The sequence below is a fragment of the Haliotis cracherodii genome, unplaced genomic scaffold, assembly GCF_022045235.1.
Source record: "Haliotis cracherodii isolate W230 unplaced genomic scaffold, xgHalCrac1.p SCAF_7, whole genome shotgun sequence".
Taxonomy (NCBI): domain Eukaryota; kingdom Metazoa; phylum Mollusca; class Gastropoda; order Lepetellida; family Haliotidae; genus Haliotis; species Haliotis cracherodii.
The window spans coordinates 61,688,011-61,707,062 of record NW_027266330.1 but is presented as its reverse complement, the minus strand read 5'-3'; the positions used below and the strand labels follow the sequence as shown (position 1 = coordinate 61,707,062).

General features: G+C 39.2%; 1 protein-coding gene across 2 annotated transcripts in view; it reads left to right on the top strand.

Moving 5' to 3' along the window:
• The window catches only part of LOC139447652 (neuromedin-U receptor 2-like), a 100,573-nt gene that overhangs the window by 44,383 nt on the left and 37,138 nt on the right, over window positions 1–19,052 (top strand). The window contains exon 4 of one of the 2 annotated variants that reach the window (XM_071229076.1): window positions 1,525–1,584. The exons of the other annotated variant lie outside the window; for it this stretch is intronic. The gene's annotated coding sequence lies outside the window, so the exon portion shown is untranslated. The remainder of the gene's footprint in view (window positions 1–1,524; window positions 1,585–19,052) is intronic. 2 annotated transcript variants of the gene reach the window in all.

Genomic DNA, 19,052 nt, shown 5'->3' with positions numbered 1-19,052 from the left:
TCTGTTTTCTTAACTCCCCTCCTTCGTCGGGCAGCAAATGAAAGACCTCGGGCTTCTGCAAATGATAATGCCCTGAAAAATAGCGGTACTCTTATAGTAATCTAACATGTCGATGTATTGCCACTGAAGCATTGTTTTGTTTGTTTGTTTGTTGTTTAACGCCGCAAACAGCAATATTTCAGCTATATGATGCCGGTCCGTAAATAATCGAGTCTGGACCAGCCAATCCAGTGATTAATATCATGAGCATCGATCTACGCAGTTGGGATACGATGACATGGATCAACCAAGTCAGCGAGTCTGACCACCCGATAGTCGCCTCTTACGAAAAGCATATTCGACTTTTGCGCACTGAAGCATTGTTAAAGTAATTCATCGATGGCGAGATGAATGGTCATATATGATAAGGTACTTTAAATATGAAAACGAGGCCCAGTCGTCTAAGGCGCCGCGATTGGCTGTGCAGAGTTGCGTCCCTTGGGCACGCCAGAAACCTATGATTGTAAGTTCGAATCCCGGTTCGCTCCGATTATGTTTCTAGGTTTGTCAGCACCATACCCGTGCTCGTGGGTTTCACCGAAGTGGTTAACGTCTGAGACCTGCATCACTTCAGGCTTCCCCCCCCACTTTAAGCTGACACGCCGCGATATAACTGGAATACTGTTAAAAGCGGCGTTTAACCAAACTAACTCACTTACTCATACGACCCTCACGTGCCTGCATTCGGAACGGGAACACACGTATCTTAGCATTGACATAAACAAATTACAGTGTTATGCATGACACTATAGAAACAACACTCTCAACCCACACCCCCCACCTCCAATGGTTCGTGGGCTTTAAAAGTGCTAAAGGGCTGTGACCTGAATCACGTCAGTCTTTACGAACACATTGAATTGACACCCCATGATAACTTAACATTACAAGGCGGTCGGGTAGCCTAGTGGTTAAAGCGTTCGCTCGTAACGCTGAAGACCCGGGTTCGATTCCCGACATGGGTACAATGTGTGAAGCCCATTTCTTTCGTCCTCTGCCGTGGTATTGCTGGAATATTGCTAAAAGCAGCGTAAATCTTAGTCACTCAGTCACTTAGTCACTTAATATCGCAAGTGAGTGAGTGGGTTTTTGTGGACGGGAAGATGGTTTAGTGAGTGGATGACTGAGTGAGTAATAATTATTCCTGTTATATCACGGCTTGACTTGGGAGGAAAGCCCGAAGTTAAGCGGGTCGTAGACCTTTATCACTGTGGTGAAGCCCACGAGTACGGGTATGGTACTGACAAACCTAGAAAAATAATTCGAAAAAGATTCGAACCCACGATCGTAGGTTCCTGGCGTGCCAAAGGGACGCAACTGTGCCATGAAATGCGGCGCTTTAGACGATTGTCTCACCCGTTATAACTGAAACAGTTTCCACATAAACCACCATTCGTCCACATATTTCAATGCCACAGAAAATGCCTTACAATTACTTCAATTGTCTTACAGGCATGCATACATGTATATTTTATTTTATATTCTCAGATCCCGATAGAGATTGCTGAGAATATTACAGAGATGAAGTTGGATTGTTTCCTGGATTGGGCAAGTATCTAACGTTTTAGCTCTGTCTGTCTTGTCTGACTGTCACAAGCAATATATGCCTAAGCGTATCACATGTACTGCTATATGCTTCTGATACCTGATAATCATATTACACACCGCTGCAGTTGCCAGCTTAGACCAACCTTTCTCAATGCAAATATGTCCTAGGTGATGCATGTTTCTGCATCGAATGCAAACACCTCACTTACCCCGATCGTTATAAGCGGTTTGCGTCTATCTACACTTTATGGCGTGGCTTTTGAATGTTCCGTATCGGAGCAATAACTCGAATCTGTTGATTCTGGGTCTTGTTAATCCTACTGCCAGAATCAACACATTCGAATTTTTTCTACGGTTGATCAGGGGGCACGGGTGGCCTAGTCGTCTAAGGCGCGCGATTCGCTGTGCAGAGTTGCGTCCCTTGGGCACGCCAGAAACCTATGATTGTGGGTTCGAATCCCGGTTCGCCCCGATTATGTTTCTAGGGTTGTCAGCACCATACCCGTGCTCTTGGGTTTAAACGGAGTGGTTAACGTCTGAGACCTGCATCACTTCGGGCTTTCCTCCCACATTAAGCTGACACGCCGTGATATAACTGGAATACTGTTAAAAGCGGCGTTAAACCCAAGTCACTCACTCACCCTACGGTTGATACATGATTTCTCTATAAGTGTGCATAATGACAAAGTTGCGTCAGTTTTTCTTGTTCAAAATGCACGTTCAGAATCAACGGCAATAACATAACGTCATGATAATGGTTTTGTTTGTGGAGTAATGAATTTATATTCAACAAACGCCTTATAACCAGTGAGGGACGGTCGGGTAGCCTAGTGGTTTAAGCGTTGGCTCGTCACGCCGCAGACCTGGGTTCCATTCCTGACATGGGTACAATGTGTGAAGCCCATTTCTGGTGTCCCCCGCCGTGATATTTCTGGAACATTGCTAAAAGTGGCGTAAAACCATACTCACTCACTCTCTATAACCAGTGACTGAACTGAACTGAATTTTATTTCGCTCAAGGCTACATTGAGTAGCATGTTGATTGTTAAAAGAGATCAATATATACACAAACATTGCGGCATTATATCCTGAAAATGGTTGCTTCCGTTCTACCACTGTAATGCAGATTTTCTAGAACTACTTGTACTGCATTGTTCAAATATGAATGATGCTCTTAGTATTGTTTACACAGTTCACACGATCAATGGCAAACAGACCAGATTGTGATCGATCTGCGCGACAGTTGACAATACGCACCAATTGACTTTCATCAAAATAAACATGTATACTTGAAACACAAAAGACCATCCCCAAACCCTTGTACGATGAAGGGACATTTTACTCCGGTTTGAGATTACTTAGACCTAATCAATGAGATAACAAATATTCCCCAGGCCGTCGTTCTACAAACAACCTTAGTGCTACGGCTGTCGTAAGTCTATGAATTTCATTATCTGTTTTAGATGCAAGGCTCTGTGAAAACATAGACTTGTATTCTTGCCAATTGCTTACCAGAAGAAATGGTCTAATTTGTATACATTTAAGAGGTTATTGTACAGTCAAAACGACAGCGTCCTTAAGAACATATAGCTAGCGAGATAAATCGATGAAATATTTAAAGCGGTACAAAAACACAAAACAGAAATTATACTGCTTTAAGTGTAAATGCTTATTCTTTTGGACACTTTTGTACCACCTCCGGTGGTTTTGAGAGAAATAAACTGTTTCTGTTTCTTTTAACGTATCGGAATTACTCTCACCCTACCGCTAATTAAGATCACTTTGTGAAACGGCAACCAGGATCGATGAAGTTGGTACTGAATTCGCAACAATAATCTTTACAAAAGGCTAGTACAATGCATGGCATCAAACCATGGGGAAAAGAAAAAGGACATATTTTCACTCGTGGCTACGCCAGTCAAGAAAATATCTCATTTCACCCGTCACTCGGTGAGAGAAAGATGATATTTCTCTCGACACATGAACTATCCTCGATGTCATAACTGTCCTTTTTAGAATAAAGTAAGCCTTATTTGTATCAATGGGCCTGTGCGATAGCCAACTGGCCCATCTTTTCTGAAACAGCACAAACTGATTTCCTGTGGATATCGAAATTGTGTTGCCTCCTTTATTCAGAACATGTTTAACGGTGATAATTCGGCTTCAATTCAGATGCATTCATCTACCCGCCCACCGCCGTGATATTGCTGGAATATTGCTGAAAGCGGCGTAAAACCATATTCACTCACTCACTCATCTACTCACCCACTTACACACCTATATTACTTACAGTAAACTACGGTTAAAACTAACTCAAAGAGGCGGCTTATTTTAGTTTGTTTTAACCGTAGTTCGTTATAAGCATACATACAGCATATATTCAGCAAATGGCCGGGACCAAAAAAATAATTCGTTATAACCGTCAGTTCGTTATAAGCGTGTTCTTTATAACCGTAGTTTACTGTACTTATTTCTTCCGGTAAAACTCAAATATAAAAAAGTGTCCTGGCACTCAGACTGTTAATTTGTCAATAATTTTCTTATGAAGTTTATTTCAAGACTTTAAAGGATACTGTTCAGCTTAGGGTGAATGTAAATCTTTGCTAATGCACAACGGTTTGATTTATTGATAGTTTTATGACTGTTTTGTACTGTCATTTTCATAATAGAAACAGACTTTTCACGCAATGTGGCAATATAGTGTGAATTAATAGATAAATATTCACCATTATTCCTGTTCATCGCGGTTCTTAGTCCCATTAAAAAGAAATGAAGCAAGAATATGTCACATGAATTCGTGATCAAGGAAAAAGCTAAATCTTAATGTGTATCACACGATTTAGATGAAAAAACAGTTTCTTTAGACCCTCAATACGAACAACAATGAAACCAATGATGATCTATCGCCTCTATCACGATCTATGTAATCAGTTTCGGGAGACAATAGGGATGGAGTATTCTCTGGCGTTGACTTTTTTAATATACCGAATCTAAGATAACGACAAATTGTAGTGAAAAGTACGATGTTTAAATCGAACATAACACCAACTTTTGCAAAACGAATTACATAAATAAGTCGAATATAACGACCGTCTGTACTGAATCGAAGTATATTTAAGTCGAATAAAACGACTAACTGCAGTAAAACGATTACAATTATGTCGAATACGACTAACTGTAGTGGAACGGACTACATTCAAGTCAAACATCACGACCAACCGTACTTAATTGAACTACACCTTAGTCGAATACAACGACTAAATGTTGTGACACGAAGACAATACACCCCCACCCTGGTTTTAAAAAAGATGATATAGAGTTACAAATACTGTCACCAAGTGGCGTATCTAATGTATCAAATCACAATAGCTTGCCTAGTATTCCCCGTCATTGTTGATTTAAACCATTTATTAGAAAGCCGGCTTCTTTCATGAGCACATACTTATGACATGGAGTAATCGTACAATTTCATTTATTATTTATTAATTTTTGCAGGAATTCCTTATGATTATGGAACGTTGTTTATAATACTACTACTACTACTACTACTATTACTACTACTACTACTACTACTACTAATACTACTACTACTACTACTACTACTAATAATAATAACAACAATAACAATAACAATAACAACAACAACAACAACAACAATAATAATAATAATAATAATAATAATAATAATAATAATAATAATTATTATTATTATTATTATTATTATTATTATTATTATTATTTACAGATTAAAATAAAAAATGCAGCAAAGAGGGTTTGGGTGATCTCGGCACATTTAGGCTGGTTAGACTCATCATCAGCTAAGGGCCCTTGCCCTCTCCACACGCAGCCCAAACAGCGAATGGGACTGTCTCAACATAGGACCTCTGTGTCAAAACCACAAGCATGGCGAAGACGGTATTACAATGATCGAGCCACTTCATCATATCGCTTAAGAGACTGTGTTTGTGCCAAAGCTGGGCACCCACTGACAATGTGATAGACAGTCTCATTAAATGCAATGCAATTGATTATATTTACCTTTTTACACTGACAGACGTCTCTTAAGGTGTCAAATTCTGAATGTTGTATGTCAGTGATGACTCGTTACTCTTTCAAAGCGTGTCCACGCCATCCTCACACGGAATCGGTAAGACATGAGACACGTTGGTTAATTGTGAACCTTTAGTGACACCAACGAGTCCATTAAGTATTTGATAGGCATTTAGACGTTGGAAGAACATAATTACATGACACTTTTTATGGTTAGCAATTTCTTTTATTCTTTGTCACGACGTTTCAGAGCTAATTCTTTCTATTTCGCCGGGTGAATGAGTCCACGATTGAGAAAAGCAACATATACTGTGCCAGCTTTGATGCGATACAATTGTACTCGCTAAGCCAATACAACACAATACAACACATTGGGTTCAAAATTCGATAATGAATGCAATAACCAATATGCCTTAAAGTTTGGTTCATTTCCTTAAAACCAGAATTGGTTCGAAAAAAAGTCAAAAGAGTCGACTTAATTGAGGGTCAATTGATTACAATGTGTGATCTTTGATCTTGCTGTCAAACACTCGTGGGTCTGACCAACAACGATTGGTCTGTTATAGTTTGAATGCTCTAATGATTATGTTCGCGTCTTTGTTCAAGTGATTACTTGATTTGCCTTAGCATGTGTTTGTAACGGGTGACACCGGTGGGGCAAGATGTTTTCGCGAGCACCTGGTATGATCTCAATTTCTTAATGATTCATAAACACATGCTCTAGATATAGTAGTAGTCTAAATTGTACAAGGGTCTGCTTTCAGTGAGACGCTTGTGATTATGGAAAGAGGTTTTTTTTCAAAGCGCACTCACTCCTCACAGCAGTACTACGTCTATTGGCTTATATTTGTTTCAACAGGTATCGTATTGAGCCATGGCGTGATAGTACTGATCAGCTATACATTATGAACCAATGTCTGAGATAGTGTGACAGCAGGTGCTCCTAAACAGACGGGGGATATTTTGTGTCTCCGACCGCATTTGAATTCATAGGGGACATTGAGCCATGTGCATTAATGGCTCGTCGAGGCCATGTAGGTAACTTTTTCAACAATGTTCGTCATTCACTGAAAGCAATTTCTCGCTAACGACAAGAATGTGACGTGACTCGTAAACACAGATTTAAAATGTTTAAATCTCGAAGAAAAACGGGAATGGACGAGAAGAAAAGCAACGGAAGAAGGATATGATTTATTTGTTGCTTTCGCTGTTTGCCATATTTTCTTTAAGTGACATAAATCTGTGCACGTGAACGTGTTGCAAATTATAAAAATATTAATGGAAAATAATTCTCCGGGTTGCAGACTAAACACGTATAATTTACAGCGGATCTTATGAATGTTGTGCAGCGTAATGATCTTCAAGGGAATGCATCAGAGGAACAAGCAATCCCTTGTTCAGAAATATCCGGACACCACCGACTAGGATTCTCACACAGCACACGCGGCAATACCACTCCCAGGATGGGACCCGTGAAGATCCGGGGTAGAATAGGTCTTCAGCAGCCCATGCTTGCCGTGAAAGGCGACTATGCTTGTCGTAAGAGGTGACTAACGGGATGGGGTGGTCAGGCTCGCTGACTTGGTTGACGCATGTCATCGTATCCCAATTGCGTGGATCGAGGCTCATGATGTCAATCACTGGTTTGGCTGGTCCAGACTCGATTATTTACAGAGCGCCGTCATATAGATGGAATATTGCTGATTGCGGCGTTAAACAACAACCAACCAACCTAGGATGGTTGCAATGAAAGCATTATAGGTGTATCCTAAAATCCCACATTGCTGGCATTTAAACATCAATGGTATTGAGGACATAATTCCAATGTTCAAATGCAAGAGAATAACCAGTCTCGATTATCTATCGATACAGATTCTATAAGGCGTAAGTTGCAAAAGCGTTATGAAAATATTTAAATGTGAATAGATATCTGAAAAGTGTTCATGAAAGGGTAAACCATGTCCTGCTCTACCGGCAGCACCCGCCACTCACACTAAAAGGCAATTATGTTTTTTGTGTAACGCGCCCAGCAACTCTTCCGCAATTCGACAGCGGCATGCAGACGTAAGATTTATGATGATTATGGAAATGTATTTGTCGCTTTTATTTGAAATGCTGGAATTTCTCAATGACATTAGGGGATAAGACATTAAAGCAAGAGGTAGGGCCAAGCACTGATCTGTTTCTGTATGCATAGGAATCTGCTATTCTGCTCGGATTGATACAATTAAAACAAGGGAATTTAGCACTAAGTTTTACGTATTCTTCAGGTATATCGTTGATCTGAACTCGTTCCATGATGGTCAAATATCTAATCCCCTTCCACTGATGTACCAACCTATAGTAGACATACAAAAGGGCAGTGAAAGAATCCGCCTCAACTGTTCCATATTAAGATCGACAGATAAAGATTCATACACAAAACCACATAAGAAGGAGGGTGACTTTCCAAGAGTTAACTTTAAGTTCATGTCGAGACATTTTCCATCACCTCCAGTCGTTGGTGTCTACATTTCTAAACGTTCTCGTACACACATACCCATATGATATATCGGAGTCCTACATTGGACTCTTATGGTAATGGACAGTTTTTTGGCTGTTATTTATAGGAGCGACATCTCGTGATACCAGTACTTGTCAGGTATTCATGATGTGTCGGATATCTCATCGTAATTAATACTTATTACCTCCCAAGGACAGTTCCTCATTAGTATGACTCAGTGAGACTGCAAAAGCGTCATAGACGTGATTTAAACAGTCTAGGGTCTTCTGGGAATGCATAGGTCACGGGTGCTAGTGGGAGGTCACCTATAAAGATCACAATGTAATTTGCGTAGTGCTATCTTGGGAAATTAGACCAGAGCGAGGTTTTAACAATAAAATAGTGCTCAGTCCTATTATTCTGACAAACACAAGATAAATAAATGTTGATTTTCTATTAATTACCGTTAGTGCAGAGATAACAAAGTTATACATTTTAAAGGACATACCATTTTCTACTCGCATGTATGTACAACGCGATGTATTACTCTATATGTATTTGATTCGTAATTGACGATCGAACCAGTCTAGCGGTAGTACTGCAGTTCTGTAATCTTTGCTAATTGGAATAAATGTACCAATCTTTCGTAGCCTTTAAATTGATGTGACATGGCCTTATTATGTGCAGTAACAAGGTCGAAATGTGCCGATTATGCTTATTCCAGCAATGCTAATTGAGCATCCACAGACAGGATCTGTGACAGCTGTGCTATTAACTAAACAGCGGGCCTTGTCTAGGAAGCCGTAAAATATGTTATTATGTCCAAATAATATCTGCAGAGATTATTCAAATTGTCCCGTAAATAAATACTTAAATAAATAAAATGTGTAAAACATATTTGTTTATCGTGAAATTGAGCCATATGCTCGATTTATGGAAACAGAACAGAAGATTGGTTAAACACATAAAAACGATAACGGTTCACCTTGTAAAGAATGTTTATTTATGTCCAAAAGTACAGATCATGAAATATTCTCAGGGTATGGATAGTGCCGGTCTGTTATTTGTCTGATAAACAGAACAGCATAGCACGTAGCATACATTTTGAATACTTGTGGTGTAACCCTTGAACAGTTTCCTTTCTAATTACCCCTTCCGTCAGAATTCGGTCGGCTCTTACTATGCATGATATGATGCTTTAAACTATGGCTATGATGAAGTATGGAGCACGTTGAAGTATGGATATGTTGAAGTATGGAGTGTGTTGAAGTACGGAGTGTGTTGAAGTATGGAGTGTGTTGAAGTATGGAGTGTGTTGAAGTATGGGGTGTGTTAAAATATGGTTATGTTGAGGTATGGAGTGTGTTTAAGTACGGAGTGTGTGGAAGTATGGGGTGTGTTGAGGTATGGAGTGTGTTGAAGCTTTGAATGTGTTGAAGTATGGAGTGTGTTGAAGTATGGAGTGTGTTAAAGTATGGATATATTGAAGTATGGAGTGTGTTGAAGTATGGAGTGTGTTAAAGTATGGAGTGTGTTGAAGTATGGAGTGTGTTGAAGTATGGAGTGTGTTGAAGCATGAAGTGTGTTGAAGTATGGGGGGTGTTAAAATATGGTTATGTTGAGGTATGGAGTGTGTTGAAGTACGGAGTGTGTGGAAGTATGGGGTGTGTTGAGGTATGGAGTGTGTTGAAGCTTTGAATGTGTTGAAGTATGGAGTGTGTTGAAGTATGGAGTGTGTTAAAGTATGGATATATTGAAGTATGGAGTGTGTTGAAGTATGGAGTGTGTTGAAGCATGAAGTGTGTTGAAGTATGGGGGGTGTTAAAATATGGTTATGTTGAGGTATGGAGTGTGTTGAAGCATGGAGTGTGTTGAAGTATGGAGTGTGTTGAAGTATTGAGTGTGTTGAAGTATGGAGTGTGTTGAAGCATGGAGTGTGTTGAAGTATGAAGTGTGTTGAAGCATGGAGTTTGTTGAAGCATGGAGTGTGTTGAGATGAGTGAGTGAGTTTGGGCTTATCGCCGCTTTTAACAGTATTCCAGTTATATCATGGCGTGTCAGCTTAATGTTGGAGGAAAGCCCGAAGTGATGCAGGTCTGAGACGATTACAACTTCGGTTAAACCCACGGGCACGTGTATGGTGCTGACAAACCTAGAAACATAATCGGGGCGAAACGGGATTCGAACCCACAATGATAGGTTTCTGGCGTGCCCAAGTGACGCAACTCTGCACAGCGAATCGCGCGCCTTAGACGACTGGGCCACCCGTGCCCCCCAGTGTGTTGAAGTATGCAGTGTGTTGAAGTATGGAGTGTGTTAAACTATGGAGTGTGTTGAAGTATGGATATGTTGAAGCTTTGAGTGCGTCGAAGCATGGAGTGTGTCGAAGCATGGAGTGTATTGAAGGATGGAGTGTGTTGAAGTATGCAGTGTGTTGTAGTATGGATATGTTGAAGCATGGAGTGTGTTGAAGTATGCAGTGTGTTGAAGCATGGAGTGTGTTGAAGCATGCAGTGTGTTGAAGTATGCAGTGTGTTGAAGCATGGAGTGTGTTAAAGCATTGAGTGTGTTGAAGCATGGAGTCAGTTGAAGCATGGAGGGTGTTGAAGTATGGAGTGTGTTCAAGTATGAAATATGTTGAAGGGTGGAGTTTGTTGACATATTGAAAATGTGTAGTTATTGAGTATGTTAACACGTTGAGTATTTTAGAGTATTATGTGTGTTGACGTATTGATATTGGTTAGTAATTGTGTATGTCGAAGAATTGACTATTGTTATTGACGACTTTCAAATTGAAACAATAAGTTAACCCAGAAACCTAATACACAAAAGAATTCAGTGTAAAACCAACAAATAACAACAAAATGTAATATAAAAGCAATTGTATTATTAAAGTCACTACATTTACAACCTTAAACAATTACTGCAAAGTAATTACATTGACTGTACACAAAAGAGTGGCAGTACAAAAGTCAATGGCAGTACAATTACAACGGCATAACATACAATAGCAGTTGTAATAGTAACCAAGTCAGTGAGAATAATTTTCACCTGAGCAACAGCAACAGAGGTCAATGTTATAAAATAGGCCTAAGCTTTGTCACCACACAAACGATGTTCTTGATGTAATGTGAGATGAGAGAGGCATGCGTTTGCCCGCTTCTAAATACCTTCTAGAAAGTACCAGAAGATTCCATATTACACTCAACTCCAACTGCCACAACTGCTTACAGTAAATGGTATTACATTCCTAACAACTAATTATTGCTAAAACACTGTGTTGTGAAGTTCTACTGAATTTTAACAGAATCAAAGTCATATATTTGCAACATTGTTTAACAATTAATTACACTGCCAGATAACAGTATGTTGATGTATGGTGTAATTTGAACTAATGGACATGCTGAAGTATTGAGTATGTTTAGTTATTCAGTATCTTGGAGTATTGAGTATGTTTAGTTATTGAGTATGTTGGAGTATTGAGTATGTTTAGTTATTGAGTATTTTGGAGTATTCAGTATGTTTAGTTATTGAGTATGTTGGAGTATTGAGTATGTTTAGTTATTGAGTATGTTGGAGTATTGAGTATGTTTAGTTATTGAGTATGTTGGAGTATTGAGTATGTTTTGTTATTGAGTATGTTGGAGTATTGAGTATGTTTAGTTATTCAGTATGTTGGAGTATTGAGTATGTTTAGTTATTGAGTATGTTGGAGAATTAAGTATGTTTAGTTATTGAGTATATTGGAGTAATGAGTATGTTTAGTTATTGAGTATGTTGGAGTATTGAGTATATTTAGTTTTTGAGTATGTTGGAGTATTGAGTATGTTTAGTTATTGAGTATGTTGGAGTATTGAGTATGTTTAGTTATCGAGTATGTTGGAGTATTGAGTATGTTTAGTTATTGAGTATGCTGGAGTATTGAGTATGTTTAGTTATTGAGTATGTTGGAGTATTGAGTATGTTTAGTTATTGAGTATGTTGGAGAATTAAGTATGTTTAGTTATTGAGTATATTGGAGTATTGAGTATGTTTAGTTATTGAGTATGTTGGAGTATTGAGTATGTTTAGTTATTGATTATGTTGTAGTATTGAGTATGTTTAGTTATCGAGTATGCAGGAGTATTGAGTATGTTTAGTTATTGAGTATGTTGGAGTATTGACTATGTTTAATTATTGAGTATGTTGGAGTATTGAGTATGTTTAGTTATCGAGTATGCAGGAGTATTGAGTATGTTTAGTTATTGAGTATGTTGGAGTATTGGGTATGTTTAGTTATCGAGTATGCTGGAGTATTGAGTATGTTTAGTTATTGAGTATGTTGGAGTATTGAGTATACTTAGTTATTGAGTATGTTGGAGTATTGAGTATGTTTATTTATTGAGTATGTTGGAGTATTGAGTATGTTTAGTTATTGAGTATGTTGGAGTATTCAGTATGTTTAGTTATTCAGTATGTTGGAGTATTGAGTATGTTTAGTTATTGAGTATGTTGGAGTATTGAGTATGTTTAGTTATTGAGTATGTTGGAGTATTGAGTATGTGTAGTTATTGAGTATGCAGGAGTATTGAGTATGTTTAGTTATTGAGTATGCAGGAGTATTGAGTATGTTTAGTTATCGAGTATGCTGGAGTATTGAGTATGTTTAGTTATTGAGTATGCAGGAGTATTGAGTATGTTTAGTTATTGAGTATGTTGGAGTATTGAGTATGTTTAGTTATTGAGTATGTTGGAGTATTGAGTATGTTTAGTTATTGAGTATGTTGGAGTATTGAGTATGTTTAGTTATTGAGTATGTTGGAGTATTGAGTATGTTTAGTTATTGAGTATGTTGGAGTATTGAGTATGTTTAGTTATTGAGTATGTTGGAGTATTGAGTATGTTTAGTTATTGAGTATGTTGGAGAACTGAGTATGTTTAGTTATTGAGTATGTTGGAGTATTGAGTATGTTTAGTTATTGAGTATGTTGGAGTATTGAGTATGTTTAGTTATTGAGTATGCAGGAGTATTGAGTATGTTTAGTTATCGAGTATGTTGGAGTATTGAGTATGTTTTGTTTTTGAGTATGTTGGAGTATTGAATATGTTAAGTAATTGAGTATGCAGGAGTATTGAGTATGTTTAGTTATTGAGTATGTTGGAGTATTGCGTATGCTTAGTTATTGAGTATGTTGGAGTATTGAGTATGTTTAGTTATTGAGTATGTTGGAGTATTGTGTATGTTTAGTTATTGAGTATGTTGGAGTATTGAGTATGTTTAGTTATTGAGTATGCTGGAGTATTGAGTATGTTTAGTTATTGAGTATTTTGGAGTATTGTGTATGTTTAGTTATTGAGTATGTTGGAGTATTGAGGTTTTCGGCAGTGTTAAATTATAGAGTACTATACCTGTAAATTTCATTTGAAACCGAACACGATACCATGAGGTTTCAAATTTGACAACAATGCGGTAACCACATAGGCAAATATTCAAACTGACATCGGTGGCGCGATACTATTAATCGAATACTGAAACTAACTTTTTTCTTTATGGACATAATGATGTCCTTATAAGAAGATAAGGGGGGCACGGGTGGCCCAGTCGTCTAAGGCGCCGCGATTCGCTGTGCACTGTTGCGTCCCTTGGGCACTCCAGAAGCCTATGATTGTGGGTTCGAATCCCGTTTCGCCCCGATTATGTTTCTAGGTTTGTCAGCACCATACCCGTACTCTTGTATTTCACTGAAGTGGTAAACGTCTGAGACCTGCATTACTTCGGGGTTTCCCCCCACATTAAGCTGACACGCCGTGATATAACTGTAAAACTGTTAAAAGTGGCGTTCAACCCAACTCACTCACGCAAACTGACATCCCTGGAGGGAATTGAAGCGGTCTTTGAAATGTCTTATTCTTAAATACACACCATTTTCATGACGACATGAAGTTCTGTGGATGTGAAGCATTGTGACGTGTTAGACATCACAGTACGTAACAGCGTAGCACCAAACGTCAAGCAGCGTTGATGTTACTGGATTTTACAATAAATTCTTTAAGTATTTGTTTGTCATGTTTCCGCCTGGAATACACTACTACACTTGCTGTGACTAATGCAGTATCAATAGAACGTTATTAAGGAAACAGTAAAGAACTAAGACCATCTTTTGAAATGTTCAAACGGTCGGATTTGCAAAAGAAGTGTTTCTAAATAAATATTTCCTTTCGCGGTAATGCGGCCATCTGCAAGATCATGGTCTAACGTAGATTAGATACCTTTGACGGACCAATCAGAAAGTAGGATTATAACATGTCATTGTAGAATGGTTATTAACCTAGTATATTCGGAGTAGAGACCAAATCCAAGAATCGACCTAATGTAAGTCAAGTAACATGCATGTTGACGTTTAATAATATCAGGACACTTGTTAGGTCTCTGCTTCAAAACATGAACTGTGAACGGAGTATTTGAAACAATCATTTCGAAGATATGCAGCAGGCCCAGCGACCTCGGCTGCCCCTTCCATCTTCGCAATAGCACATGGCGTTCCATTATACTATTCCCAGTCACGCCCCGACACTGAACACCATGAATTACCATTATCAGAGCCTGCAGGATACGTCTGTTCTTTCACCTCCTGTGTCATCGCGCAGTGAAGAAAATAGCTTAAAAATAATCACCGCGTCTCACAAAACGCATCAGAGTCATATGATACGTTATGTGCCGATGTCTCACCAGGCTTCTGAGTAACGGTGCTCTTTGGTTGTTGTCTTCATGCAGTTATTCTTACGTGCAAATAATGACAAAGCTGCGGTATCTGTAGGCCTGTTAACAACACCGCGCGTCAACGACATTATAAAAGAGTCAAGAGAAGCTAAGAAAAACGATTCATGTTTCCTTTTTCGGAATTTCTTTGAATTTGATTAACCACGTCTTGAGGAAACTTTTAACGATTTTGATTTGCGTCTATTATTGTTTAACAGATGTTCGTGAAGAGAACAGTTATGTAACAAGAAGGATGAAGACAGAGTGTTCAGACTCTCAAATGCCACACACATGTCGCTAGTACATCCAGACATACTGCGTCGAACCTTATGTTCCATTATCGGTCAGTAACTGTAGGAAGCCAATTGTATCTTGATCAAACGTCTGTCGCGAGTCCTACCGGTCGCGCAACACATGCTTTTCATTTTCGCGAATACCCTGTGTCACCATTAATTACTAGTGATCCATGCAATTTGCTCCGCTATTTTGATAGTTTCGCCCTTTGGAATCTGTATCGGTAGCTATTCGAAACCTATTATTCCTTAATGTTGGTATTTTGAATGTATGATACTTTTAAAGTTTTGGGAAGCACATATGAAATTTGCTAACCGGTACATTATATCGTGTGTTCTTAAATCTAGTGACCACATACAGTATACTACGGTTATTACAAACATGCTTATAACGAACTGACCGATATAACGAACTTATTTTTAGTCCCGGCCATTTGTTGTATATATGCTGTATATATGCTTATAACGAACTACGGTTATAACGAACTAAAATTAGTGGTCTTCTTTGAGTTCGATATAACCGTACTTGACATTCAGTGAGGCGGAGGCGGGGCATATCGGAATTGTTATTCACAATACTTTGTTTACCGAAAACACTGAAAAAATATCATTTTAAACACAAACCATATTGTTTACTTGAGGTACTGAAAAGGTAATGGGCTCGTTTTAAATGGTTTGGCTCAGAGTGAAAGTCAAAATGTTGTGACTAAGTGAGTGTGAGTGAGTATGGTTTTACGCCGCTTTTAGCAATATTCCAGCAATATCACGGCGGGGGACACCAGCAATGGGCTTCACATTGTACCCATGTCGGGAATCGAACCCGGGTTTTCGGCGTGACGAGCGAACGCTTTAACCACAAGGCTACCCGACCGTCCCTTGTGACTAAGAATGCTCCAAAACCAATTCCTGGCTTTCAACAAGCTTAACGTGAATGCTTCCCCAATGCAAATGTGTTTATGGATTTTATAGGAACATAAAATATTTCTGAGGCAAATCCCTATAAAGTATCGTGTTTTTTCTTCAGGTGAACAATTGACTTGCCTTTGCATGTGTTTCTGCGGGTTCCACCAGTAGTGTAGAATATTCTCACCGTTTCGCAAACACATGGTATCGTCACTATTTTATTTTATTTACGTGCTCATTATTTCGTTGGAACAGTATTCTGTGGCTGATATTTCTTAAGAAAATGGAACATTGCACTCTCGGCAGTAAGAGAATACAAAGCATGAACGCAAGAGAATAATCAGTCTCGATTACCTGCCGAAACAGATCCCAATGGGCGCAAAGGGCAAAGCATTGATGAAAGTTAAATGAATGTATCACAGAAAATCAGTTATGAAACCAGGTGGTCGCAAAAGACACAAGCACGTCCTGCTCTAACCTTCAGTCGTAGATGAGCCTGTACGTGCAGCACCGCAAAATAAACTGGGCGAAAAAAAAAAAGTATAGGTCGAGTTCAATGATCGATAAAAAAATAACATGAATTATAATATAATCTAGGGAGGGGTAACAAATGATTGATCAACCACAGTTTGAATGAATTTGTGCAATCACAGGTAATGTAAGCTCAAGGTAAACAATTGTGGGGTAAGAAATTTCATTTTCAAAAGTTGTCTGAAATGTCACCAAAAAATTGTCAGACACACTACAAGTTCATTGTCGACACAGTCGACATCCAGCTGCCTCAATGCATGCTGTGATACGCCGCCTCATCGATGACGTCAGTCTTCTGATGACGTTGACTGGAATCCGTTGCCACTCGTCTATCAGGGCCTGCTGCAATTCTTGTCTGTTGACGGGAGGCTGATGGCGTGCTCTAATCTGTCTGTCAAGATGGTCCCACAGATGTTCAATAGGATTCATATCGGGTGAGTTGGCAGGCCAGGGTAAAACGTCAACGTTCTGCTGGTTTAGAAAGTTCCGAGTCAGTCTGCAGTATGGGGCCTGGCATTGTCGTGTTGAAACAATGTCCCCTGCTGTTGGTTTTGTAAGAACGGAAGCACAACTGGCTGCAACACTTGGTCTCTGTACTGCACAGCGTTCAGGTTTCCCTGTATAATCACCAAATCAGTCTTCTGATCTCCACAAATACCACCCCACACCATGACACCTCCCCCGCCGAATGGATGGACCTCTAGAATACACGCCGGAGCCAAACGTGCCCCTCTGCGTCTATAAATCGTTCTCAGCCGCCATTTCGAAACAAGATAAACCGACTTTCTTCAGTAAACAGCACTCGACGCTAATTTCTCACTTGCCAGCGTCGAACCTGCATCGCCCATCGCAGTCTCAGGCGTCGATATTGAGCAGTCAGTACCATTCCTCGGAAAGGACGATACGCTCGGATTCCAGCAGCACGAAGTCGTCGATGGTGTACATCCAAACCTTCTGGCAATTTCTCTCTGTTCCTGTGACAGTCGTGGCATTTATTTTGTGTGCTTACATCACGTGTGGTTATACACTGCAGACGAACGAATTTATACAGCTAACATACACGTGCAGTTTATGCCATAGGATGGAAACCTGTTTCACCATTTTTTTGTCACCGCACGAGCGCCGTCAAAGGTGGCGCGTTTGGGTAAGGTGTTTTGGGGTACCTGTTCCTGGGCAGTCATAATCCCAATACCCACTTTCCACTAGTTATCGCTGTTTTTAGGAAAATTACAAATTGCCAACCTGTGCTTTCTTTTGCCGCTTAGTTTATTTAATTTTCATGAATCGTGCTTGTAGCAAACTGTACATGAACACTCGGATGAACACATTATAAAAATAACAAAATAAATAAAGCCAAAATGTGCGAGAAAATAAATAATTCATATGCATTTGGACAATTGAAACAAACGTGAAAATATTTTGTATCAGATCACGCGTACAAGAAGAGATGATCATATGCTTATCAGGTTTTGTTATCAAGTTTGCATTTAATGACGTAGTTACCTAAAATCTTCATATTCCTTATCTAACAGCAGTGGTATTCTGTTCCAATGAGACCCGTAAAGATTCCTGGGTAGAATAGGTCCTCAGCAGCCCATGCTTGCCGTAAAAGGCGACTATGCTTGGCGTGAAAGGCGACTAACGGGATCGGGTGGTCAGGCTCGCTGACATGGTTGAATCATGTCATCGATCCCAATTGCGTGGATCGATGCTCATGATATTAATCACTGGATTGTCTGGTCCAGACTCGATTATTTACAGACCGCCGTCATATAGCTGGAATATTGCTGAACAACAAACCAACCAACCAACCAACTGTTCAAATGAAATATAAAACATCGGGTGCCAGCACATATTTATGAAAGTTCGCCAAACGTCAATATGTCCTTTCCTTTCATGTATAGTTAAGTTTATTAATAAGCAATAGATCCACAGAAGACATTGTAACAAATCAAACGATGACCCCTGTGGAAACATTCCTTTACTGACCAGGCATTGGTCGATTAACATTTATGCGTTACTCTATACTGTACATCGTGATTCTAGTTTTAAGAAGTGACTATTTTGGACCATAAAGCTTATGTCCATTTGATGAGTTGAAGGGACAGGCAGAAAACAGTTTTGTTCGTAATTCCATCACAGTTCCATCAGCAAGCAAGGCGACAATCGTTTCAGTCGAATTTAAGAATGATTATGCTCTTGGAAAGTGATCAGGTTGCACAGTGTTAATTTCAACATGGTATAAAAATGGTAACGTGATAATCAAATTAATGGAGTGATTATTAATAATTAAGAACGAGAGTGGATAATATATTGGTTGTCATTATCACCTATACATGAACACTCCTTCGGTGAGCCTAGGAACATTTCGTACGCTCATCAACTGGTGTGTCTGATTCATGCACCTATGTCACTTTAAACAACACGGTTGTCATTAGCCGCAGGACACGGGGTCTGCGATACTCTGTGT